Source organism: Sarcophilus harrisii, chromosome 1 (assembly GCF_902635505.1).
Source record: "Sarcophilus harrisii chromosome 1, mSarHar1.11, whole genome shotgun sequence".
Lineage (NCBI taxonomy): Eukaryota > Metazoa > Chordata > Mammalia > Dasyuromorphia > Dasyuridae > Sarcophilus > Sarcophilus harrisii.
The window spans coordinates 5,917,644-5,944,080 of record NC_045426.1 but is presented as its reverse complement, the minus strand read 5'-3'; the positions used below and the strand labels follow the sequence as shown (position 1 = coordinate 5,944,080).

At 37.8% G+C, this 26,437-nt stretch overlaps 1 long non-coding RNA gene across 2 annotated transcripts in view; it reads right to left on the bottom strand.

The window, feature by feature from the left end:
• Positions 1 to 18,521, bottom strand: part of LOC116421533 — a 93,791-nt gene extending 75,270 nt beyond the window's left edge. For both annotated transcript variants that reach the window (XR_004231930.1, XR_004231929.1), the window contains exon 1: positions 17,589 to 18,521. This is a non-coding gene — a long non-coding RNA (uncharacterized LOC116421533). The remainder of the gene's footprint in view (positions 1 to 17,588) is intronic.
• Between the last annotated feature and the right edge of the window lie 7,916 nt (positions 18,522 to 26,437).

Sequence of the window (26,437 nt, the reverse complement as noted above, 5' to 3'; positions counted from 1 at the left end):
AACTTTTGAAAGAGAGACAGACAGGCAAAAAAAGAGAGAACTGTATTTTGACTTAATTCCTTTTCTAATCTTTGTGTTTTAGTCTGTACATTTAAAACCATCCCTCTGAGCAGGGATCCAACAGTTTTACCATGCTAACTTCCTAGGAGGCACCAACAAGCTTCAGAATCCTGCAAGGTGGATGAATCATCCAGGGCTGATTCAAGCGTGTCTTTCTTCACGAAGCTTTCCTTCATTCTTCTTAGTTCTCTCCAAATAATCAGTCATTTCTCCTCAACTTTTCTATACCACTTGGTCTTGAAGTCTCCTCTGTCCATATATGATATTTTGTCTCCTCCACCAGTGGGCTCCTTGATAGGAGGGTTGCTTTGCCTTTTTCTCAGTGAATCCCTAGTGCTTAGCAGAGGATCTTAATGTATATTTATTGAAATGCATTCTGACAGATGTGAATATCTTTGAGGACAAAAAGTAGTGCATTTGTCTTGGTGTCCTCAGTGTCCAGGAGATTGACTGGCACATATTCTGTTCTTAATGCATGTCAGCTGATTAAATTGAATTTTAATATGATATTAATAACTGGCATAGAAATCACTTTAAAGATTACAAAACACTTGCCTGTGATAGGATCTCATAGTCACCCTCAATCAATCATTAAACATTTATTAAATTCCTACTATGTGCCTGACCATGAGCTAAGAGCTAGAGGCATGAGAGCAAAGAATAACATAATCCTGAACGAATTATAGAAAGCTTCCATTTCTCAAGGTGAAAGCATATTCAAGTGTGTACAGCATACATATAACCTGTGGGACGTAAAGCCTGAACATATAGGTGAAATCTAACAAAACTCATACCAAAGAGTAGATTTGACCTGAGTCCTTCTTACCCCCAAAGCCAGTACTGCCTCCACTATGTTCCATTGCCTTACCATGGAGTATTTGCAGTACTCAGAATCCTTTCTAAGCCACAGGATCATAAAATAAGAGAGTTGAAAGTAGTTTTAAGAGGAACTATCTATCCCAACTCCCTCCTTGTAAAGTAAGGGAATTAAGAAGAGAATCTTCCCCAAAATTGGATGGGGAGACGAGGACAGTGGTGGTCAGTGAATGGCAGAGCTGACCACGCCTTGATTCCACAGATAATACTCTTCATCCTCCCTCCCCCCAAGTTGGCTCTTCACCACAGGCCCCAGAGTAGTAGCCCTCTTACCAGGACAAGTGGCAAGCATCTAATATTGTCACTTCAAAGAATCCTAATTACATCTCCCAGCAATTCCCTTAAAAGAAGGTCTACTCCCTGATTCTGGACGATCTTGGCATTCCAGCTTCCTGGGCCTTTGGACTATTGCACCATATTTGTGAGCACAGGGGCATCTGGATTTGGGGCATTTATAATGCAAATATTTTGCTTAGGAACTTTTGTCAGAATGTCATAACCCGGTGAAGGAGCACATGACTGAAGTGTGACTTGGATCCAAGGAAGAGGCCTTGGACCAAAGCAAGTGTCATTCAGGCTCGTGGATTTAGGGGTTCAGTAATTCACCACTTCCACTGATGGGGACCATGTAGCCTTGGCCTTTGACAAAAGAGGCAAATTAAGTAGGGGAAAAGAAGGAGAAAGAAAAGGAAGACTTCCTGGAGTGCACTATCTCTTCCAAAACAACTTCTAATGATTTAGGGAATAATAAATCAGTAACATATGCACCAGATTTTTTTGATATAAGGCATGGGTTCAAGAACTAATAGGGAACATACCTATCAATCTATATGTGATCCCATTTTCTCCTCTCATGTATTTCTGAAATGTGCATTAGAGACACCAAGGGGTACCAATATCTGATCCAAAAATCAATGACAATAATAAATATTACATAGATATGTGTATCTCCACATACACTGGTTAATACACACCTTGAAAGAAGGTATCTATGTGTCTAATTCTGGGTCATTGGTCCTTCGTGCCTAATACACTGTATTGTGTATTCAGGTAAAAATGAAATGATTTAGAACTGTCCTCAGTGCATGAATTGCTCCCCATGGGGATGGCATCCAATCAACGAAGAGAGATAAATCCTAGAGAATTGTGACTGGTTTGGCCAGAATCATCACAGAAAATGCCTGAGAAATGGGATTTGAAGGCCAGCCTTGTGAAATCCAAACAATACTCCATCCATTAGCCCATGCTGCCTTCAGGAACATGTGTGCCTAACAGTTCCCTAATGGTTGAACATCTTATTCTCAGGTGAATCGGGTGAAAGTGGAAGTCATACTTTATCAGAGCATTTTAGCACAGGGAAGGCAGCAGTAGGTATTACACAATCCTTATTTCCCACTCCATCTGTCAGTGGAGTCAGAGGAGTGAAGATTCAATTCCTTTTAATTCATTGTCCTCAAATATCATTACTGTCCTTATGACTTCCTTAACCATCATTTAATCGATTGTTTTACTAAAATATAAAGTGCTTTGAGATCAGAACTCTTCTGGATTTTTGTACTTGTATCCTCAACACATAGCACATAGTAAATGCCTAATGATATTAATTCAATACAATACAACAATGGTTAAGGAACTATCATGTGCTAGATATTATACTAAATCGTTAAAAGTTGAAGAAAAAATGAAACCAGCTTACAAAATACTCAGCTAGATGGCACAATAGGATGACAGGTCTGGTATTAGGAAAACTCCTCTTCCTAAGTTCAAATCTTCCTCAAATAGCTGTCTGAACTTGGGCAAATCACTCAACTCTGTTTGCCTCAGTTTCCTCATCTGTAAAATGATCTAGAGAAGGAAATGGCAAACCACTCCAGTGTTTTTGCCAAGAAAACCCCAAATAGGGGTTAAACAGGACTGAATACAAACAAATACACACAAAAAAATCAACAAACAGGACAATCCCTAGTAGCAAGAAGCATATATTTTAGAGCAATCCAGAAGTTGTAACCAAAGAGGTGTGTTTTGATTGGGAAGGCAGAGTATCTGAGTAAAGTGAAAGAAAAATTGATTTATATGTCCTTTTCTTGGAGAGTTTGGTTAATTTCCTTATTTTTTTCAGAGTAGGAGGTGAAGATGACTGAAATGAATAGGTAAGGGATTTGAGAACTTCAAGATAAGAATAGGAATGGAGAAGAATTATTGTTCCTCTTCTCTCACATCTCCAGGTTGGTGCGCTTCGCTGAACTGTAGGTGGCCAAGAGCCTCTGCTTTATTCCAAGCTCTACCACAAGAGTTTCCTCCTTCCCCAAACCTACACTTAAGCTTGAAGTGAGCAGAGAAAATCTAGCTAGGGGTTTGTCATATATATGAAACTATTTTTTCCAAATGTTTCAGGTTCAGAGAAATCCAAAACATGTTTTCCCAAGAACTATCACCCCTCAATTCCTAAACCCTATGTATTTAAGGGGAAATTTGAGCCATATGCCCCTCAAATCATTTATATAACTCATCACAATGTTGTTTGGGAAGAACTATTATGGGATTTTTATATAAATACGGTTTTTCATGTAAACAGTAAGTCACATTGCACCAACCAAATCTGTTTTGACTTTCAAATTTCTGTATTTAGTAAGAAGTAAGTAAATAAATAATGAAATAAAAGAAAAGAAAAGAAAATACACAAGCAATGAAGTAGTTTATGGAAGTATATGTTTAGAGATGAAAGGCACCTTTCAAGGCCATTCTGTCCAACTCTTTTGCCTTATAGTTGGAGAAACTGAGGGTGAAAAGTTAAGTAAATTAATTGCCCAAAGATCCCACAACTAAAAAGTGTGAGAATTAAGATTTGAACCCAAGACCTCTGACTTCAAATATTCTTTCCATTATAACAAAGGCCAAGTTGGCCAGCTTTATTGTTATTATTTCATTTAAACTTCTAGAAGTTATCTTCCATAGTGATTATTTCATTTTTGTCTTTGCCCCTCTATACCTGGGACATAATAAGTTCTCAATCAATTCTTTTCAAATGATTGATTAAGAATTATAAAGTCAGCAACCACAAAGCAGATGGAAAAAAAAAAGTTTGTGTCCTATTCCTTTTGAAACTACAGGAAGTCTAAATGGCTCACCCATTCTGGTGACTAATAAATCAAGTTCAAACTCCTTATCTGCCATCTTAACTATATGGTCTTGTCTCATATTATTCCATTTTGTATGCAATAAGGTACATATCATTCTCATAAGTTTCTTTTCCTGTGGCAATATTTCTCTTCTTCATCTCTAAATGTTTTGTTTTCTATATTTGAAGTTTACCTTCAATAGGCCCACTAAGCAACTATCAGCTGCACCCATTTCTCCTTTATGTTCCCTAGGTGAACCCTGAAATGCTTAACTTGGTTATGTGGAAACCTTCTTTCTGAAACAATATTCCATTTATGGTCAATGACCATGAAGCCCATTCTAAGAGTGCCAATCACTGGATGAACACTCAATTACTGTGAATGTAAGTTACACTTATACATTACATTCTGATCTCTTGCTCTCATTGGACACAGCTGGTGGTTGTTCTTTCTATTGTTTTTATATTCCAAGGGACAGAAGCCATTCTGGGGCTCCATTGAGAATCATTCAGACAGAAGGAACCAAAAGTAGGAAAGGAAAACACCTGTTCCGATCACTGATGTATGGAGCATTTGAGAGGCAAAAGGAGAGATAACTAAAAATCTAAGACAAAGTTAGAATTTGGAAAACCTTGAATATCAAGGTCAAAAGTGGGGATTTTCCATCCTCAGGATAATAACCTATGACCAAATAGGATTTATACCAGAAATATAGGGATGGTTCAATACTAGGAAAACTATTAGCATAATCAATTATATCAATAACCAAACTAACAAAAATCATATGATTATCTCAATAGATTCAGAAAAAGCATTTGATAAAATCCAACACCTGTTCCTATTAAAAAACATTAGAAAATTGGGAATAAATGGACTTTTTCTTAAAATGATCAGTAGTGTCTATTTAAAACTATCAGCAAGCATCATATATAATGGGGACAAACTGGAACCATTCCCAATAAGATCAGGAGTGAAACAAGGTTGCCGATTATCACCATTATTATTCAATATTGAATTAGAAATGTTACCTTTGGCAATAAGAAACGTTAAAGAGCTTAAAGGAATTAGGGTAATTTTAGAGAGGTCTGGGCGGACTTACATGAACTGACGCTGTGTAATAAGCAGAACCAGGAGATACTTATACACAGAAACATCAATATTATATGATGATCAATTCTGATGAACGTGGCTCTCTTCAACAATGAGATGATTCAAACCAGTTCCAATTGTTCAGTGATGAAGAGAGCCATCTACACACACAGAAAGGACTGTGGGAACTGAATGTGGGTCACAACATAACATTCTCATTCTTTTTTGATAGTTTGTTTGCATTTTGTTTTCTTATTCATTTTCTTTCTTTTTTGATCTGATTTTTCTTGTGCAGCAAGAGAATTGTATAAATATGATTACACTTATTGGATTTAACATATATTTTAACATGTATAATATATATTGGATTGCTTGCCATCTAGGGGAGGGAGTGGGGGGAAGAAGAGAAAAACACAAGACTATGCAAAAATCAATGCTGAAAAATTATCCATGCATATGTTTTGAAAATAAAAAAGCTTTAAAAAAAGCTTGGACTTTCTACTGTAAGCAAAAGGATTGACTTGACTTCCAGGCTTCTCCAATTATTTCAGGAGCTGTGGTTCATAAACTTTTTTTCTTCATCTGCCTTCTAGGGTTGGATTTAATTTGGACAAACATCCTTGGAAATACTGGGACTTACTTCAGAATTAGCATTTAGCTAATATTAATTTCCTGAGATTATGAAGCAAGTCATTTTTTATGGATGATATATGATCTATGATCATGTTCTAAATCTAAATGTTATCATTTTCATATGAGAAAGGCCTTCCATTGAAGATGATATTTCAACTAGGCATTGGAATAATGGGAAATTTGGACATCTGGAAAATATGGGTTAGGATATTGAACACCTAGAGAAGTAGACAGCAACATGGATGAAGACATGTGAGAAGACTCGAATATATGAAGAAGAGGTGCTGGACAAGTGTTAGCCTTGGAATATAAAGATCTAAAGATTGCGGACATCCAGAGGGAGGCTGGACTTGATTCAGTACATCTCTGAATATCACTCAAAATTTAGAACATGGGATCAATAAATCCTGAAATTACATTTTCAGGACCTGACAGAATTGTCCAAAATGGATTGCAGGATATAGATTTGGGATACCATGGCATACCATGGCAAAAAAAGAAAAAAAGAAAAGAAAAATGAAAATAGAAAGCCCGTGTGACAAGCTTTGAGGAAGCCTGGATGGCCAAGTCATCAATGAAAGTCATTTCATTCCCAAGCCTTTTCACTTTCTAGATCTGCTCTCTCACCAGATGCCATATCCATTTCCTTTCTCTATAAGAATGTAAGCTCCTTGAAGACAGAAACTCCCTTGTTCTCTTCAATGCTTGGAAAATTGTAAATGCCCAGTAAATTTTCTATCTACTATCTATCTTTCCCACCTCATCATCAGCAGCAGCAGCATTATCAACAACAACAACATTATCTGTCTCTGTCTTTGTATCTTTTTCTGCCTCTGTCTGTGTGTGTGTGTCTGTTTCTCTATCTCTGTTTCTGTTTTTTTCTCTATATGTCTCTCTCCCTCTCTCCCTCCATCTATCAAGTGTGAGTAGGAACTAAGGAGACTAATCACAGACAAATAATAATTACTTGACCTAAAGGATTTATTTTGTTTCATGAGTTAGGAGTGAATTCTATTGCTAGTCAGGTCTTCACTAGAACATATCCAGATTATGTTTAGTATTAGGATTAAAAAAAACTTTAATTAATTGCAAAGCAACTCTAAAAAGGAATCCAAAATGGTGATGGCTCACTAGTTTATTCCAAAAGAAACTTGACAAAGAAAATATTAAAGAGAGATGTGTTAGCTGTGTATGTGAATGTGAGTGGCTATCATGTGAAAGAAGATAGAATGGGCTTGTTCAATTTGGCCCCGAAGTACAAAACAAGAACAATAGGTGAATGACAATATCATGAGATAAATGTAGTAAGCTCAATGTCAAGAGAAGGGAAAACAAAATACTGGAGTCATCCAAAAGTAGAATGATCTTACCAAATGACTCCTTCCCTGCCCCCTAACAAATCTGAGACCTTCCAGAAACAATGAAGCTATTTTTAAGCTGTACTGTATCCGGTATTCTTTTTAGGTATGGCTTTGACCAGATGATCAGGATGATTCTTGGCAACTTTGAGATTCTGGGATGATTTCAACCAATTCTGCTGTGTTGTGAAGAGCCCCCATGATACAGTGTTTCCATGATCCACTTGAGGCTCATTTTTGGAGTGACTCAATATGTACTAGAGTTCTTTTGTCTTCCAAGCAAGCTTCTTGAGGTCCAATGAGGAATAAATCCATTATTAATGACATCCTTAGGGATAGTAATCTTTGGTATCATCCAAAGTGACCCACATAGAAGTAACTTTATGCTTGATTTAGGAGGAAAATAACATAAAATTATTTTCACATCTCTGAGAATCTGTGGTTATCCTGGGAATACTATAGAAGTCCCCTCAGCAAATGTAGAGTCCTTAACTCAGAAGTGATAAAGCCTCAGCAAAGTTAAAAGACCGTTCTATCTGAACATTAAAATAGATTTCTATAATCATCCTGATAAAATTAAGATGTCATTTCTTTGGCCTTTGGAAAACAACAATAACAATGACAATAACCACAAGACAACACCATCCTCATTATGTCTTCACTTCTCCTTCCTTCATTTCTAGCTAGATGACAGGGGAAACAAGAATGTAAGGAAATGAAAGGAAGCTGCTTATTGTATTGCTCTTTTTGTGAAATCCCTTTCCTCATGGATGGTCATAATGGTACAATTTCTTTTTCAGAAGCCATGAAAGGCTTCTGTTTTCATGCTTATCCAGGCTCCTTTAAGAAGTTTTGTCATTCCAGGCTGGAGAGCCTCCCAGTGTATCTTGTTCCTCCGGCACCAATTTGTGGTTGAAATCACTGAGATTAAAACCTCGTGAGCTCTTCGTGGAGCATGTTCCAAGAGGCCAAGAAATCAAAGTGTCCCTAAAATGTAAACAATGGGCAAACCCTTTGGTGGAAACATCTCGTGGGGGTGGGAATATGCACAGAGGACCAAGAATTTGAAAAGTAAATGGAACTTTATAGCGATGAAAGATATTTTTAGGCATGTGCCCCCAAACCTACTTTTTAGAACTGCATTTTGCTCCTATTACTAAAGATTTAGGATCAAGGATTTAGAGAGATTTTAAGGACAACAATGGCTGATGAGCCTCATAAACAAACCTAAAGGAATCATCTAAGAAGCAGTTGTTCAGAATCTGCTTGAAGATCTCTGAGGAGGAAGAAGTCATGATCCGTTATCAATAAGCCATTCTACTTTGCTCATGGGATCCTAGATGTACTGCGAGAAGGGATTTTGTAGGCAATCTAGCTTGACACTCCCCTTGTATGGAAAAAGAATCTGAGGCTACACAGGTCAAATGTTTCACCTAAGATTATAGAGGTTGTAAGCAGCAGAACTAGAATTTCAATCCAGCTTCCCTAACTTCAAAGCCAGCAGTAGCCAATAAACAGTTATTAAATGCCTGCTGTGTGCCAGGCTCTCTGCTAAGTGTTATTCAGCATTATTCCCTCAAACACACACATATGTGTATATCTCTAGTCTGCTGTCTACTACCACCATAAGAAGCTGATATTCAAAACTCATGAAAGCAGTTCAAATCCAATGTCAGCATAATCTACCATAAAATTAAAGAGCCCGAGCAGCTTCCAACACATAATAACAAAGATAAGTGCCCAGGATAAAGAGGAAAACCCCCTTGGACTAGAGCCAGGATTTTTGACTTTCTATGCTTAGCCTTCCCATGAGTTGTTTCTCACACTAATTTAGGCAACAGAAGGAATCTGAGACCATATTAGACAACATCACTTTTTCAAGAGATATGACTTGAGAATTAACTAATTGCACACTGAACTATTTGAATTCTTGGGGAATTCCATGGTCAATATGGAAGAAGGAAATGACTGGTACAGAGGGACCTTAAAACTGGACACAAAGAGACCAGAAGCATAGGTACTAACTTTCCATTCCTTATGCTCTCTCTCAACTAGTACATGGTGGAAGAGGCTGTAAGGAGCCTGGCTGCCATGGTAGTATTGACTCTGAGGCCACAGCCACCAGCCCCAACTAATATCATTGGTCAGATATTCTCTGCCACAATTCTTCCAACAGGTGAAATTGTCTCATTGGCTGTGGTACAGAAGCAATCTCTCAAAGTCTCCAAATGGACTGGAACAATTCCTTCATTACTTTGGAAGATGGAGAGCACTAGAATCATCGAAAGGAAGCACATGGGACACCCAGGATATGGCTTGTAGTTGATTGGGGAAATCAGTGAAGTCTTTTTGGGATTAAATATAAGTATATGCCAGTTCAGAATCTGATATTCCGATAGTAGGCAAGACTCAAAGTGGTATGGCTCCAGCCAAGCCTCTGAAACAGAATCCTATGAAAGAAGTGAGGGAAAAGTCACTTTCTCCCACCCCCTTTTGACCAGAGATTCACCTGGTGTGCTTCCAAAGGATAGAAAATGTGAACTTCCTATCAGGATTCACATAAGTGTCCCAAGAATAGTAGCAGATAAGTATCTAGGATAAGGGCAACAAATATACCCCGGGGATAAGCATCTATAAGACATTATAAGGCCAGTGACCCTTGGAAGCCAGAAAATACACACACACACACACACACACACACGAAAAGGACTTCTAGAAGCCAGGAGCTATTAGCTATATCTTTATGCTTCCTAAAGTTGAGTTTTATCTCCATGGTGACTTTGTATTTGCAAAAAAAGCACATGTTCTAAATATTTTGAGGAAATGATGTTGTATCAATTATCCTCATTATAAAACATAAGTAAATATCCCTTTCTAAAACCTAATTGAGTCTGACTGGCTGATAATGGAGAGGGATAATACTACATAGGGGCTTATAAAAGAAAGTAATGGCAACCTTAACCCCCGAGTTACTTCTCCTGAGGGGAAAATTCGGCAACTGAACTCTAGGGACTCAGTCTACTAGTTCAAAATCTAGGGGGATACTGGGAGACTAACTCCAGATTTTTTTATTATATTAAAAAAAAACCCATCTTTCTCCTTTCTAGAGATCAGTATATACAAATATCTATATTTATATCTATCTGTCTATGTGTATATCTATATCTATCTATCTATATACATACATACATATATACACATATATATATATATATATATATATATATATATATATATATATATATATAAAACACTAGAGGCTCAAATCCAACTCATTTTCAAAGGCCCTCCCAAACTTCTTTAATGTTTGAGCCTTATTTAAGAAACTGATATTTAAAAGTTGTCAAAGTTTTTCTGAGCAGTAGGCAGGCATCAGTGTAAAGTTATCTGAGCTAAGTGTAGTTTCTTAACAACATTGTACAAAGATAATGCTAGGAAGAACCTTATGAAGGTGGGCTGATCCCTTCCCTGTCACATGGAAATGTAGACAGCTGGGATCTAGATATTTTTGGAAAGATTTCTAGAAAGGGATATTCCATGGCTTTCCTTGGCAATCCATTTCCTTGTCGAATCACTCACTGAGAGAGTACTCACATCAAGGCTTCCTCATGTCTCAGTCACTTCCAGTTTCTTCTGTCCTCATTAAAATTAGAGGAAAGGCCAATATCTTTGTTATTGAATAACTACTTGGCTTTTTTCCTTCCTGGACGGTGTCCATATTGTTTTAACATTAGCTGAATGAATCAGGATTGAGCTACTCTCTTTCATATTGCCCCTTGACTGATCTAGTTGGTGTTCTTGCTAAGTAGAAGTCTTTTTTCCCCCCAGACAATCCAGGAGAGTATATTGGTCAGCCTTGCTGAAAAAGAAAGGGAATTATAATCTGGTTTTGATTAGGTATTCACTGATTCTCTCTTTGTCTTTCCTCCTTGGTATTTTCTATCTCCCTGAGAAAGGGAAGCATGGAGGTAAGACATGGAGTCAAGCAGGTGTCCCCTCTGTGAAGGTAGGGACCAGGTCTTCACCCGAACTGTTATAGAACCCATTGTCAATTCATCTCGATACAAGACCAACAGCACACAGGGTAACTCAAATTACTTTCCAAGATGCGTGAGAGACACATGTACAGGTTAAATTGATAATCTGAAGGGTCTGGGCAGATAGCCAAGAAAAAATAATAAAGAAAACCCTTGGCTTCGTGCCCAGGGAGTGAGCTCAGGGTTCTATCTGCAGGCAGATAGTTTCTAGGACTAAAGAGGGTCTGCAAAGGAAGACAGACACTGGCGCATTTCTACTTATCAATGATAAGGCAGCTTCCCTTCCCTCTTGCCCGTGGCTTCTCACACATACCTAGTGAATCACATCTGCTGTGCAAAGGGGGAAAGCCAGTCAGTCCACGCCAGACATCCAACTCTTCTGGAGTGGTTTGGGGCGGAGCAGGAGTGGAGTAATTCAGTAAAAGCCAATCTTTGATTGCTCCTATGTCAAACTCAGGACCCTGCTGATTTTTGTTTTATGAATTTCCCAGCTGATTTGGGGTAGACTGAAGCAGTTCTGTAGTTGAATGTCTCAACAAACCACAATTCTGAGCCAGGAGTTAACACTTTATCTAATTTAAACTATGCAGGACACTGAAGAGAACAGCATAGCATGGCCCAAGATGCCAAATAGAATCTGGCTGAGATTACCAAGTACTCAACAGTCACTCTTGTCAAACATGCCTTGGGATTAAGCCTTTTTCTCTTCTTTCATTCCTTTTTTAGTTCTTCCTTCCTTTTTTCCTTCCTTCCTTCCTTTATTACTTCCTTCCTTCCTCCCTCCCTTTCTTGCTTCCTCCCTTTTTTTCTTCTTCCCTTTTTTCTTCCTTTCTTCTTTTCTTTCTCTCTTTTCCTTCCTTCCTTCCTGCTTTTCTTCCTTCCTTTCTTCCTTCCTTCTCTTCCTTCCTTCCTTCCTCCTTTGTTCTTTTCCTTCTTCCCTCTCTCCCTCCCTCCCTCCCTCCTTTCCTTCCTTCCTTCTTTCCTTTCTTCCTTCCTTCCTTCCTTCCTTCCTTCCTTCCTTCCTTCCTTCCTTCCTTCCTTCCTTCCTTCCTTCCTTCTTTCCTTCCTTCCTTCCTTCCTTTTTTTCTTCCTTTCTCTGCAAGTACAAATTCAAAGTATATTGGATTTTACTGGAAAGCCTTGGAAGTACCAATGAATGATGATTTGTCCTAGAAGCTTTTTTTTTTTTTTTTTTTTTACTAATTAGAGCTGTATCCAAGAAAAAAGTTTTGACATGAAGTCTTTTGGAATGTACATGGTGTACATGTCAGGGCAGGAGGAGTCATATTTCAATATTCTCTTACATGATTTTTAATCAAAGTTGTCCCCTGTACTTATTTCATTCCCCACCTCCATCCCTTTGTACAGGCAGTGCCCCATTTTCAGGATTCACTTTCTCTTCAATTTGAGTACTATTAGACTGGGACTTTAAGGCTTGGGTGAGGATTTGCCTCCTCTGTGATATCTTTCCTGATCCCCTAAGTTGAGAGTAGCTTATCCACCCTTGCAATTTATATATCCTATTTATTTATTTTTATGTATCCCTCCCCCAAGGAGAACAGAGCCTTCTGGAGGGAAGGGACTGTTTTGTTTTTCTCTTTTATCCCCCCAGTACTCAGTACAGTCTCCAGCATATAGCAGATGATTCCTACAAATTTGCTAGAAGTGATTGAAAATTCCAAATCATCAGATAAAGGAAATCAATCGCCACTATAATCACACTTCTGTCCTTTTTTATGCTGTCATTTTATTTTCCTCTCTTCCCCTTCCCCTGCCCTGCCTGATTTTACTTTTTCAGACCTAGTCAATAATGAAAGTTATTCTTCTTAAGCCCTCTTGCTACCTTTTCATATTTCTAAGTGAAGCTCCTATAAGGGAAGAGTTGGATTTTCCAGCTTTTAAAGGCATTAGAAATTGTCTGCCCTAAATTGTGTTGCAGAACTTGGGGAACTGGGTAGGGAGGCTGGAGGGGCAGTTCAGCACATTAATTCTTTCCTGGCATTTATAGCCTTGTAATCAACACTATTCATAGGAATGGGTTCATTGAAAACATGAAGAAAAACAGCAATTAATGAAGCCTTCAAGGGTGTCTTCTGTTCTGTGGAGAAATCCAGTAAATCTAGATGGTGTTGGGGTGGTACAGCTGGAATTTCCAGGGAAACCCTAAATCCCAGCCCTGGCTCTCTGAGACTAGTTTCCCAGCTGATAATGTAGAAGAAGCATTGTTTCTCTGGGGTCACTGCCTATTGTCCCGGCCCCCTCTTGCCCTCCCTTCCTGGAATCACTCAGTAATTGATCTGAGGTGGCAAACTTTCAGGAATGCCCCCCCTTAAGGATTCTTACAAATTGTGTAAGCTCGTATCTCTCCTTTGTTGTTAGAGACAAAGGCGAGCTTTCCGTGGAACTGGGAACATTTCCCCTCAGACAAAAGCCAATCAAGTGAGCTGCAGGGTTGGGAGAAAAGAGATTCACTATCATCCAGGAACCAAAATGGTAGCTGGGATTGAAGGAAGGGTGGGCTGCCCTTCAGAGCTATCCAAGAAATAGGTTCATGAAAGGCACTCTCTAGAAACTGGGACATGGACATCTAACCAAGATGGGGAGCTTTCATCCCAGGCCTATCCTGGGCAATCGAGAACATTTGACCAGAGGAACAATGCAGGGACAATGAGATTCTACACAGTTGGCTTCGTATTTACCCTGGGCTCCATAGAAGAACCTATGTTCTGAATGGAAGAGACTCGGCCAATCTGTGGCTTCAGCATTTCAATGAAAAAAGAAATTAGGAAAGACAGGAATGGGATTTCTCTTAAATGAGACACATCTGAGTTCCTGAATAATGGCATGCAAATGCGATGCTAACGTCTGCCATCCACAAAGATTGCTTTCTAGGCCAACAAGCATCAAACCTAAAGTTTTCAGACACTTTCTTTTGCAGCCCTGAGTTCAGAGCAATTTGACTGCTATCCCAGTGAAAAAAATAGCAGCATCCCATGGAAAGGTCACTCCGTGCTTTCCCCATGCAGGACTCCTATCTCCCCCCCACAAAAAAATTATCTTTTATTTTGTTACCTCCTTTAATAGTGTCCTACTGGTATGTCTGGAGGAGAAAAACCAGAACTCCTCTCATCTAGGAGCAAAGAGAAGCTAATTTTATCCTGTTTTCCATTACTGCCTGGATATGACTTCTGGGGCAGTCACTCAAACTCTCAATTTTCTCCTTGTTAACATTGGGGCTATTACTACTATTAGTAGTAGTAGTACGACTGCTGTTTGGACTAGTGCTATTGGTGCTACTACTGCTATTACTATCACTATTGATGATGATAATCACTGGTCCCATCTCCCCTCAAAAGATTTGGGGATGACCAAATGAGGTAATGTAATATAAAGGATAGAATTTCCTAAACTCTCAAACTTTTACATTTATATGAAGGGGAAGGAAGGGAAAGGAATAAACATTTAGAAATGTTTCCCAGGAACTATGCTAAGAAATAAATATGATAAGAATGAAGAACTAAAATGGATTTTTTTTATTATAACTCAGAAAAGAGTTAAATTGAGGGAGCTAGAGAAGAGAGCATTTTAGAGAATTAATGTAATCTTAACCTAATGTAATCCATGATATTTTGGTACATCTTGTTTGGTATATATTACTCAATATATGAAGAGAAGCTTACAAAGCACAATCTACTCTTTAATCCCCAGTGGACAGTGGAAATATTTAAAATAGTTGATGTATAAACTTGTGCCCCCTGACCAAAAGAGAGAGACTTAACTAATCATGGCACCCCAGTACTGGATTTCTGAGAAGACAACAGATCAGCTGAAAACCAGCTAAAAAGGGAAATAATATTTCTGAGGGAGTATCTGGGAGATTTGATGACTTTAATGGAATAATGAAGAATAAGATCAAGTAAGGATATGCTATGTTTCTAGGAGAAGGTGCAGGAGACAACACTATAATGACATCAACAGAAAACACTTGTGATAGGTGTATATCACCGGAGAAGTGAGAAACTCAGATCATGTTCTATGGCCACCTATCTTCCTTAGATGTGACTTTTTTTGTGGAGTCATTTACGCATGACTTCTGTGAAAGTTTATTTGTGAGAGAATAATTCTCTGGATTATGTAGAAATGATTCCATTTTTATTTCTAGTTCTATGCTCTCCCATTAAAACCCTTTGCTTTGTCCATTGGTTTTGGGAATAGAGGATTTGTGTCAGATGAACAAGATATTGTAAAGGTGCATTATCAAGACTTATCACCTGGACCTGTGAGGTGAAGGAGAGTGAAGACTTCATGATAAGGCAAAGGCTATGAACCTGATAGTAAGGAAGGATTGTAGCATCTACAATGCAAACAGCAAAGAGAAGGGCTTAGGGGCAAAGAGAAGAAGTGAATCTTGGCACATGTTGAGTTTAAGATGTCTCTGGAGCATCCAATTTGAAAGACCCATTTAAAAGGCAATTGGGGATGGGAAACAAGTTCAGCTGAAAAAATGGGCATGCATGTATGTGTTATATATACATCTATATGCACATGTATACATGAATATGTATATACGTACTTTTATATCTGTATGCATGGGTATATAAGCATATATGTGTATATATCCAAGAAGTGCTGGAGAACATAGCTAGCTCAGAGAGTATAGAGGAAAACATATTTTATAATGACGAGAAAGATGGATAGGATGCTAATAAATTTTCTGACGGCAAAAATGCGGGAGTCATGTCCAATGCAATGAATTACAATAAGGAATCAGAAATAAATATTTCAATTAATAAACATTTGTTAAGAACTTACTATGTGTCAGGCACAGACATTACTATATGCCTTAGCATTTAGGCAAAAAAGTCCTTACACACACAAAAAAAGGGAGCTGAAAAATATTCCAAAAGGAGGAAAGATATTTGGTACAGTAGGGAATGGAGTATATTTATTTTAAAATGTCACCACATAGTATAGTCTCCAGGCTTTCCTTATCAGCTAGAATATTTTCATTAATAACCATCTTGCTGGGTTGTTGTCCTAAAGTTGCTGCCTAAAATAGTAAGGTATGAATTGTGTGCCATAGCCCGTTCTTGATGAAGCTGCTCTACCTTTTAAAATCATGGCTTTCTTTGCTAGGTCTTTGCAAACTAGGTGGTGGGATGATTAGAGTGAAGCCTACAGTCAGAAAGAAATCTGTGCTCAGGCACTTATTAGGTATGAGCCTGGTAAATCCTTAATCTTTTTTGACTCAGTTTCCTTATTTGGAAAATGGGTGTAACAATAGCAACTAACTTCTAGAATTGTTATGAGGATCAAATGGGATATTTATAAATCCCTTAGCAAATAGTACCTTCATTTAATGAACATTTAAGTGCCTACTATGTACCAAACACTGTGCTAAATATTGGAGTTACTAAAAAAGGAAGGGGGATAAAAGACAATGCCTGCCCTCAAGGGGCTGATAATTTACTGGAGGGACAACATGCAAACAAATATATGTGTGTGTGTGTGTGTGTATGTATGTATGTAAATGAAATAATTAATAGAGGGAAGCTACTAGAATTTAGAGGAATTGCCTACCTATAGAAATGGGATTTGGGTTGGAATTTAAGGAAGCCATAGAGAGACAGAGACACACAGAGATATATACATAGAGACAGAGAGATAGAGAGACAGACAAAATGAGAGAGAGGGTTAAACCTGCATTTTAGGAATATCACTTTAATGGCTGAAAAGAAAATGGATTAGGTTGGGGTTCTTAGGGTATCTTTCCAATTTTCCAAGACCTTTCCAATGTAGTCAATGACTCCACCATGACATCTGCCCATTTTTCAGGACTCAAGGATGTAGTCCAAATGGGTCATGTGACTTAAATTCATAGAGCGCAGTTAGATGTTCTATTGCTATTGCTTTAATTATCTTGGATGTCAACTGCAGTTTAATCTTTTCTGTCCTGTCATTTTCAGTGGCAGGGCTATTCTCTTTAGCAGAAGAAAAAAAAATAAACAAATCAACTATGGATGGAGGGTTAAAAAAAAAATCTGGACATTTCTTCCTCTCACCCCAGTGCTCATTTCCACAGTAACTCATTCTCATTTTTCTCTGTATCCCCAAATAAAAAAGCTGAGATGCAGACTTTGAGGTCTTTTCATTGTTTCCCTCTTTATGTCATGGGATTTGATCTTCATTCCCCTGACCTGGTACCTCCCCCAGTCCTGATGTGCCAGCCGTTTTATGCCAACAAACATAATGCTATCTGAATGATGGGATTTAAATTCAGGAGTTACAAAAAAAGACAATCTATCTTATTTTAAGAAGTATCCATTGCTAGCCACAAAAAAAAGAGAAAGGCTGGATCACGTGTGCCCAACCTGAAATAGTTTTTTGGGGGGAACTGCAAGGATCTGGTTACTCACCAAGGAGAGAAGTGAGGGGGAGATAATAGGTGTTCTCTTCTCAGTAGATTTCTATCTTCAGGAATGGGGAGGGTCAATGGACCTGAGTCCCTTCCTCTCAGGTTGTTGAAAAATGCTCGTAGTTGAGGCCAGGAGCTGCAGTAGCCAAAGAAACAATCATTCAAACACTCTGATCCCGATGACCAAAGGCAGGGCAGCCACAGACAAACGAGATGAAATCCCTCCAACCACGAAGCCTTTTATAATGAAGGCTTTTGACAGCTTTATTGGATTTCTCTATAGTGATCACAATAACTCTAGCTCCCAATTAGGCTTGGAAATTAACTTTGAGAGCCCTACATTGAAAAGTTGGCTTTACAGAGATGGATCATGTTTTCCCTCTTTGTTAACCTTCCTCTTTGCTTCTCTTCCTTGTTTGGATTACTATCCTTTCACTGCTGATTTTCTTCATTTTCTTTTGTTCTCTTTAGATTTCAAATATTTTACTTTATCTTGCCTCCAGGGCTTGGAATACCAAGTCTTTGGGAAATCCACAAAAAACAGAATTTCATAGAATAAGAGGATTGCCTAAGAAACTCCGACATCTGCCCTGTCCTCGTCCATATGTTTGATTTTTAAGAAATACCAAAGGTGTGATTGCCAGAGCCAGCCCGTTGACATAGTGGCTGGAAGGTTCCTTTGCAAGCATGTCCCAGAGGTTCCAAAATAATTCAGGTAGAGAGAAAAAATGCTTCCCCCTCTCTGGGGACTTTGTTTCTCTTCCTTCCCCCTATCCTGCCAGGCAAGATGCCTGGGTTCTTCTTTCAGGAAGAGTTCCAGTAAAATTACGCTTGACCTTTGCAGATTGTCTTCGATTTTAGGCCCTGTTTGTCAGCTGCTGGAGGGCTTAGTAAAGCAGGGGACGGGGAGACAAAGAGAGGGAGGAACTGCAAAGAAGGGCAGAGAAGGCAGCATCGATTTGGTCACAATCGCCCTTTGTCTTTCCTCAATTTGGATTGGGTATCTGGTTTAGCATCCTGGATACACTAACCATGGACACCTGACTTGGGGAGGTGGTTTTCAACCCCAACCTATGCCAGTAGAAGTGAGAAGGCTCTTCTCTGAAGGGCCCCGATCAAAGAATGAAGGATCCCCCATCAAGAAAGCTTCCTTTTATAGGATTACATGATCTCCCCTCCCCAGGTCATCGAAATGTTCTTCTTGAACTTCACCTTGAGATCTCTGGCCACGGCAGAGCTTCCAGGAGATGGAATGAAAAGATGCATTGTGTTTCCAGCCGGGTCTTTGAAAACATGGAACGCTTGCCTTCCAGATTTATGGTCAGGCATAGGAGTGATCCACATTTTTCCTCCTATGGTTTAAAGCCCCCGAATACAACACAATTGAAACAATTACCCAGCCTCCTGTTTATGATTACATTAATATCTTCCTAATCCTCGGACTCTACAACTATTGTTTCCCTGAGCAGTATATCCCTAAATGGGGCCCAACTACTGTTCCTCTGGATTGAAACCGGAAAGCGGCCTCGAATAGCCGGGCAGAATTTCATTGTTTCTCGCTCTGTTTCTCTTTAGCTGGTCTTAGAAACCAGGAGGCACAGCCATAATTTTAAGGGGAAAAGGAACAAGAAAAGGCCTGTTTTGGTTTCCAGAGGATCTCAGGGATTCAAATCAAAGCGTGGACCAAACTATCACCTGGTGCTTGATTCCTGCCTAATATAACAAGGCCCTTAGGACAGGACTGAGAAGAGGGTTCTCTCAGCTCCCATAAAAAAGAAAAGAAAAGGCTGCTGCTTGTTATTATGGGGCTGTTGGGCTTGGTACCATCACTGCAGAGTCTGTGCCATTTTGTTTCAATTAAGGAACACAAATAAATCACAATAACAACAAAAACAAAAAAAAGCTCATTCAATAGGTTTGGAAACCCACTGTATAGACATAACAAAGCTACCACAAGGGCTTAAACCGCGGGCTGAGGGTCCTCCTTTGGTAATGACTAACAGGGAATAGGGATGCACATCTCTTTCCCAATACTTTCTGGAGACAGTTTGCCATCCCCATGCCTTAGAACAATCGTGAGGCCATAGAGAGGAGCCGCAGAAAGGGGCCTCGGAGAGGGGAGAAAAAGTGGCAGTATTGGACCAGAGACCTTAAGATTCATCTCTCTCTATTGTTCTCAAGGAATTATTTGTCAGATCTCTTCAGACCTCATTTTTCACCTTTGAGAGCAACATTTCTTGGAGTGACCGTGGCATCTCTTCAATTTGGCAAGATCCCTAAGAGTCACCCCCACTTTGCCCAGAAAATCTCTAATCCTGTATTGGAAGAGTTGGACACATCTTAGAATTTCTCGACAGATTTGTCTGGCGGAGGGTACCTTAAAATAGCTTTTGAAACCATGATATCCAAATAGTTATTGAAGGACCTAAGATATATGGTCTCCTGCAAAGCTTCTTAAACTATGGGCTGGGATTCCATATGGGCTCCTATAACTGAATGTGGAGATTATAAAATTAGGATTTATCATTAGTGAATGTTTGATTTGTAGGCCTATTTTATATACATCTATACCTGGGATCAAGTTTAAAAAATTCTCAGACAAAAAAGGGTCATAAGCTGAAGCTAGGATGGAATACTAGAGTTTTGCTTCTGGAGTGTCTAATTTAGTGTTCACTGAGAGAGTTTGCAATCTTCTGGCAGAAGAAGTGACAGCTCAGTACTAGTTAGCAAAATAACGACGATGACAACGACCACGATGATGATAATGATGATGATAGCAATAATAATTGGAAGCTGCTCTTTCCAAAGTTGCCAATGATGCTTTAATGGCCAAACCCAATGGCCCACTTTAAGCCCCCATAACTTTTTTATCTCCCTTTTGGCATTCTTGATTGTCCTGTCCTGTACATTCCCTTCTTTTTCTTTAATGACACTACATAGATTAATCTATGTACTATGAAATTTGAAATTATCATGTTTACTTCAAGATATGAGCGTTATTGTTTTATTATTTATTATTTATTTTACTATTATGTTTATTATTAAGGAAATGATCAGGTTTAATGTTTAATATCATTTAATCATTTAATATTATTATGAATGTCTGGTTTTGTGTAAATGGAAACAAATCTTTGAGAAGTTGAAAACAAAAATTGAGGAGTAAGAAATATAATCCTCTGCAAGATGCTTGTCCTTAGGACTTTGACAAAGTTTGAGTGCAACCTCCCAAAGAGTTTGCACTTCCCAAAGAGAACTTAGATCTGGCAGTGTGAGTAGGTTGGGGTCAAGCAGAAAGACCAGAGTGAGGAAAGGTTTTGCCACTCTGTGATAAAGGTGAAAGTACTACTTCATTCACCCATTATAACAGGCACATAGAATCCAAAATCTAAAGGATATCTGTGTCAACCAGTCATTTTATAGTTGAATCAGCTGGAATTCAGGAATATTTAAGTGACTTGCCCAAGATCATACAAGGGCTGAGTAAAGGACCTGTTTTGTGCCTGGTGATATATCTAGCCCACCTGGTTAGAGTAGAATGATGTAAAATGCCAAGGCTATCCCTTAACTTTTGAAATAACAATGAGAACCTCTTCAGCTCTCCAAATTCTGTCAAGCTCAGATCCTGCTTCCAATCTTGTCTTTGCAGACCTGGAGAACTCCTGAAATTTAGGTGGTTGTTGTAAAATACGTGACATTCACTTTTATAAAATTTATGTTGTTCATTTTTTTAAGTTAAGTAAATTGTAGATTATATGAAAAGAGTTAATATAAATAGGTGAGTCCAATATTCATGTATATGCACAAATATGAGTACACATATATGAATATTATATATCCATATATGTATACACACATACATATATACATGTACAGGAAATATTCACACACACGCATTTCCAAGGAATATTCCTGATAACACAAGTGCTTTTGAGTTTGTCTTGGGTTTTCCTTAAAAAAGATATGCAGATTAGTTGTTCAAGTAAAATTTAATCTTTGTTCCCATGTTTGTACTCTCTCTCTCTCACTTTCTCCCTCTTGTTTGTTCCTCTCTGTCTCTTTCTCTCCCTCTCAGTGTCTCTCCCCCTTATCCTTTCTTCTTTTCTTTCCTCTCTTTCTCTTTCCTCCTCTCTCCATTTAATTTTTCTTTATTCTTTTATTTCCTGTAATAGCTCTTCTTTTGCTTATTGTTATTTCTCCCTTTCCTTCTGTCTTTTGTCAAGAGTTATATATTGTGCCCTGCCTCTTCCCCCATCTTCTTTGGAACTCAGTTGAGTTTCCATGGGTAGCCCGTTGTTTAGTCTTAGTTTCACTGTCCCATATCAAACAATCTACCATCTCGTTGATTTGTTGCAGTCCTGGAAGCAGAATGAGCAGCCAGTCTGCATTATGAACAGAGCAGAACAGAGCGGAAATCATGGGCAGCCTTGAAGGGTCCCTTTCACAATTGCCTTTCCCAGAGTATTATCCACATCAGGTGGCCATTGGTACAGGGTCAATGTGATGAAATGTATTTGTTGAGTCACTTTGGTCCCAACGATTTTTCCAACAATCTGATCTATCCGATAGTGCTTCTATTTCAGAAATGTCCACTCAGTAGAACAAATAGGGAACCTGAGAATTCTCCAGTATGCAGGGAGAACAGTGGCCTTTAGCATGCAAACAAAGAAATTTTTGACTTTCCTTTTCAGGAGATCACCATGGGGAACAGTCACAAGAATTCAAGATAATTCAGTGCCTTCCTTGTGATCTCTAACCTTGGTCAGGTCTGGCTTCAGAGGGTTGCTGGCACTCTATGGAGCTCCAGGTTTGCAGAGTCTAGTTGGCTGACTGTCACATTCTTTTAGATTTCCTCCTTTCCCTGTATGCTTACATCAAGACCATGGTGCTCCCAGGGATCTAAAATATTCATTGTGACCTTCAAAGGAAAAGGGATTCAAACATGGCCAACCTCCTTTGTAAAGAACAGAAAGTGGGGCCAAGTTTCGCAAGCTAAATCCAAAAAAACCTAAAATATACATGTAAGAAGAAAAGCCACATGAGAATATACTTTTTTTTTCCTTTTTTAATTTTAAAATTTTATTAAAAAAACAATAAGAAAAACAGAAAAGGAATACAAAAGAAAACATTTTCATGTGCCCAGCAGAATTAGAGGATTCAAATATATAACAAATTACCAGTTTAAGAAACTATATATGTGTGTGTATATAATTTATATATATAATAAATATTTATATGTAACATATTTATATATATACATATATATATTAGTAGAATAAAATATATTCATGAGTGTCCATCTTTTCTTTACTTCCTTGGAAATTGTCCTTTTGCTCTTTGCTATACACCTTTTTTTACTTTATTTTTCCCCCTTTCATCTCCACCACCCCTAAGCACACTATAGTTAAGAAAGGATATATTTATTATACATATGTAGATATATACATACATATTCATACACACAAACTGTCTCCTCACCTACACACACACACACACACACACACACATCTTTTCCTACCCCTGCTGTTTCTTTGCTTTTATTCTGCTTTTTAACTCACCTTGCTATTACTTAACCTCTCCCCATCCATGAATCCCTCCCTTGTCTTCTTCCCTTACCCTTTAATTTCTCATCCAAGTATCCCTTCCCTTTTATTTCTTTATAGATTTTGGAGAGAACTATACCTTTCATGGTATATATGGTATACCATATACCATATATATATAGTGTTGCCTATTTAACCGATTCTCAATGTGAATAGGTTTTCAGAATTATGAGCCCTCATCCTCCTCTAATGTGTCTGTGTCTATTCTTCCTCTTCATCGCATTTGTATAACATGTTTATTTTTACTTTACCTCTGTCCCAAACTTTCTTTTGAACTATACTGTTGATGTCAGTCTTAAACATATGGTATACATTTCCTATGTACAAATAAAAAAATACAAAACAAAACAAAAAACAATTTATACATGTTGAATTCCTTGAAACTGATCTTTGATACTAGTTCTTATATGTTAAATTTCCTACTAAGTTCAGGTTTGATTAATTAAAAATCCTGAAAATCTGTAAGTTCATTGAATGTCCATTTTTTCATTTTCATAGATAATTTTCTGAATATGATATTTTTGGTTACAAGCCTAGTTCTTTTGATAGTCAGTAGATATGATTAGAAACCTACAGTCTTTTATTGTATTGTGGTTCTGATAAGTCCTGTACAATTTTAATTGTAGCTTCAGCATATTTGAATTAGTTTTTCTCGTTCCTTGCGAAATTTTCTCTTTGATCTGGGAATTTTGCAATTTGGCAATAATATTCCTATGTGTTTTCCACAAAGGATCTCTTTGAATTGGTGATCAGTAGATTTTTTTTTTCTATTTCTACTTTCCCCTCATGTTCTATCTCTCCAGGACAATTTTCTTGGATTACTTTTTGCATTATTGTGTCAAAATTAATTTTTTGGTCGCAACTTTCAGGCAGTGCAATTATTCTTATATTTTCTCTTCTTTATCTGTTCTCCAGATCTGTTTACATTCTCTTCCATTTCCTCATTATTTATAATCTTTTTTGTTATTTCTTGGTATCTCATAGCTTAATTGCATTCCCCTTACCCAATTGTAATTTTCAAAAAGTTATTTTCATCTTTTACACTCTCATTTTCTAGTTAGTTAACTTTTTCATAATCTTCTTATTTTTCTTTTTGTTTTGTTTTGTTTTGTTTTTTAATTTTTCCTCAATGTCTCCATTTGATTTTTTTTTTTTAGTTCTATAAATTCTCTCTGGGCAGAAAAACATTTCATAGTACTCTTTGGGATTAGGGTTTTTGTTTTTTACTTCAGTCTAAAGATAAACTTTCCTGTTCCCATTGTTGGTTTCTATGGTGGGGTTCTTTCTTCTTTGCTGATTCATTTTAATTAATTTATTTTTTAATAAGAAGCATTCATGCAAATGCTTGTAATCATGGGTTGAGAGGTGGTGGCTCTAGTTTCACCTCAGCTCTCCCCTCTGACCAGGAACTCTACATCAAAAGTTCTACCCTCCTTCAAGTGCTCACAGCCAACAGAGTCCTTGCCCCACTGCTTTTGCAATTCCCATGTGCTAAATCCTTCTCATCCAGGGCCATGTCTTAGAAGCACAATAGGCCTAGGGTTCCTAACCAGCCAAAGCTTCCTCCAACTCTTTATACAGTCCAGGAAGTGAAATGTTCTGTGATTCCTGCTGAGCTTTCAGTCACACTCAACTCTGTGGAGCTAGTGGGGAGGTGTTTCTACTTTACAAAGGTTAATCCTCAGCCCATGTCTTTCTTCAGATCTTCTCTAGTTGTACCAGGAGGATCCCTGTTCTGCCCCAATCTTCTTGCTTTTTCAACACTTTATGTTCACCCTGAAGTGCAAATTTGTTCTATTTGTGGGGGAAATTTGGAGAGCTTGAAATTTACCAACCTACTTCACCATCTTCCCAGAATCCTGTGAAAATAAACTTTTTCACCCCAAAATGTATCATCCTTTTTTAGAGAAGGGAAAGTTCCCAATAGTTTTGTTTCTAGTCCAGCATCTGAGGTCTCTTTATTTATGATATGAGACAGACATAAAGTCTAGACCTGTGATTTTAGCTCCCAGATGAGAAAAAGTCTTAAAACAGGTCAGAACCATCTCAATTACTTAAAGTCTCAGGGTATTGCATAGGGTTACATGGCCACTATCTGGCAGAGACAAAGCTTAAATCCTTCTTAGCTCAAAGGACAACTGTTTATCTTTCTTTCCAGGTTGCCTCTTTTCCCTATGGGACATTGGAGGTCCCCACAATTATGATATAAGCTAAGGAAGTTGACCCCTTTTTTGGTAGATTTAGAAAGAAGTCACAAAACTGCAATGTTTAGAATGAGGGTATTTGAATGGAAAAGGCAAAGATACCACCTAAATTTCCTCTTATAAAACACAAAGAAAATATCCAAAAACAAAACTCCTAGAAATAATCAGAAGAAAAATTAAAAATATTAAAAACTAATGAAAAAAGAAAATTCTCAAACACCAGGGAGAAGAAGAATAAAAGGGAAAAAATTAAAATAAGATAAAATGTTTTTCATAGCCAAGAGCATTAATGAAATAGGAACACTGGTAGGAATCTTCTCTTGTAAAATAAATGTATAAATGAAATAGCTAACAAACACACTGAAGAAATTAAAGGGGAACCTTGAATCACCAAATGTTTTATTAGATAAAATGAAGCAGAAACTAAATTTTATTTAAAAATTAAGAAAATGATAGAAACTCAGTAGTTGAGAAATTTTCATGGAAAACATGTTTTAAAAGAATTCAATGACAAATAAATTTACTTTATAGTAGAACAAAGTAATATAACAAATAATAGAAATTGGGAAAAATAAGAAAATATTCAATTTGAAAAATTTTAAAATGGAAATTATATAAATAGGCAGCTAAGCAGTGCAATGGGTAGATTGCTGAGCTTGGAGTCAGGAAGATTCACCTTTCTGAGTTCAAATCTGATCTGAGATAGTTAGTAGCTGTGTGTCACTGGGTAAGTCACTTAATTCTGCCACAATTTTTTCATCTGTAAAATAAGCTGGAGAAGGGGATATCAAAATGCCCCAATATCTTTGCCTAGAAAACCCCAATGAGATTAAGAAGAGTGAAGTAACTGAACAATTGAATGACTGAATCAACTCTGGTTCATTATACCCCCTCCTTGGCATCCCCAGAAAAATCTCCTAAATAAAGTTTAGGTCAGTCTGATGCTTTGTTTCTCCTCCAACATGCATTTATTAGGTTCCTTCTAGAGAAGATACTCTATAAAATGAAAATTAAAACAACTCTGATGTGCTACCTCCTACCTATCA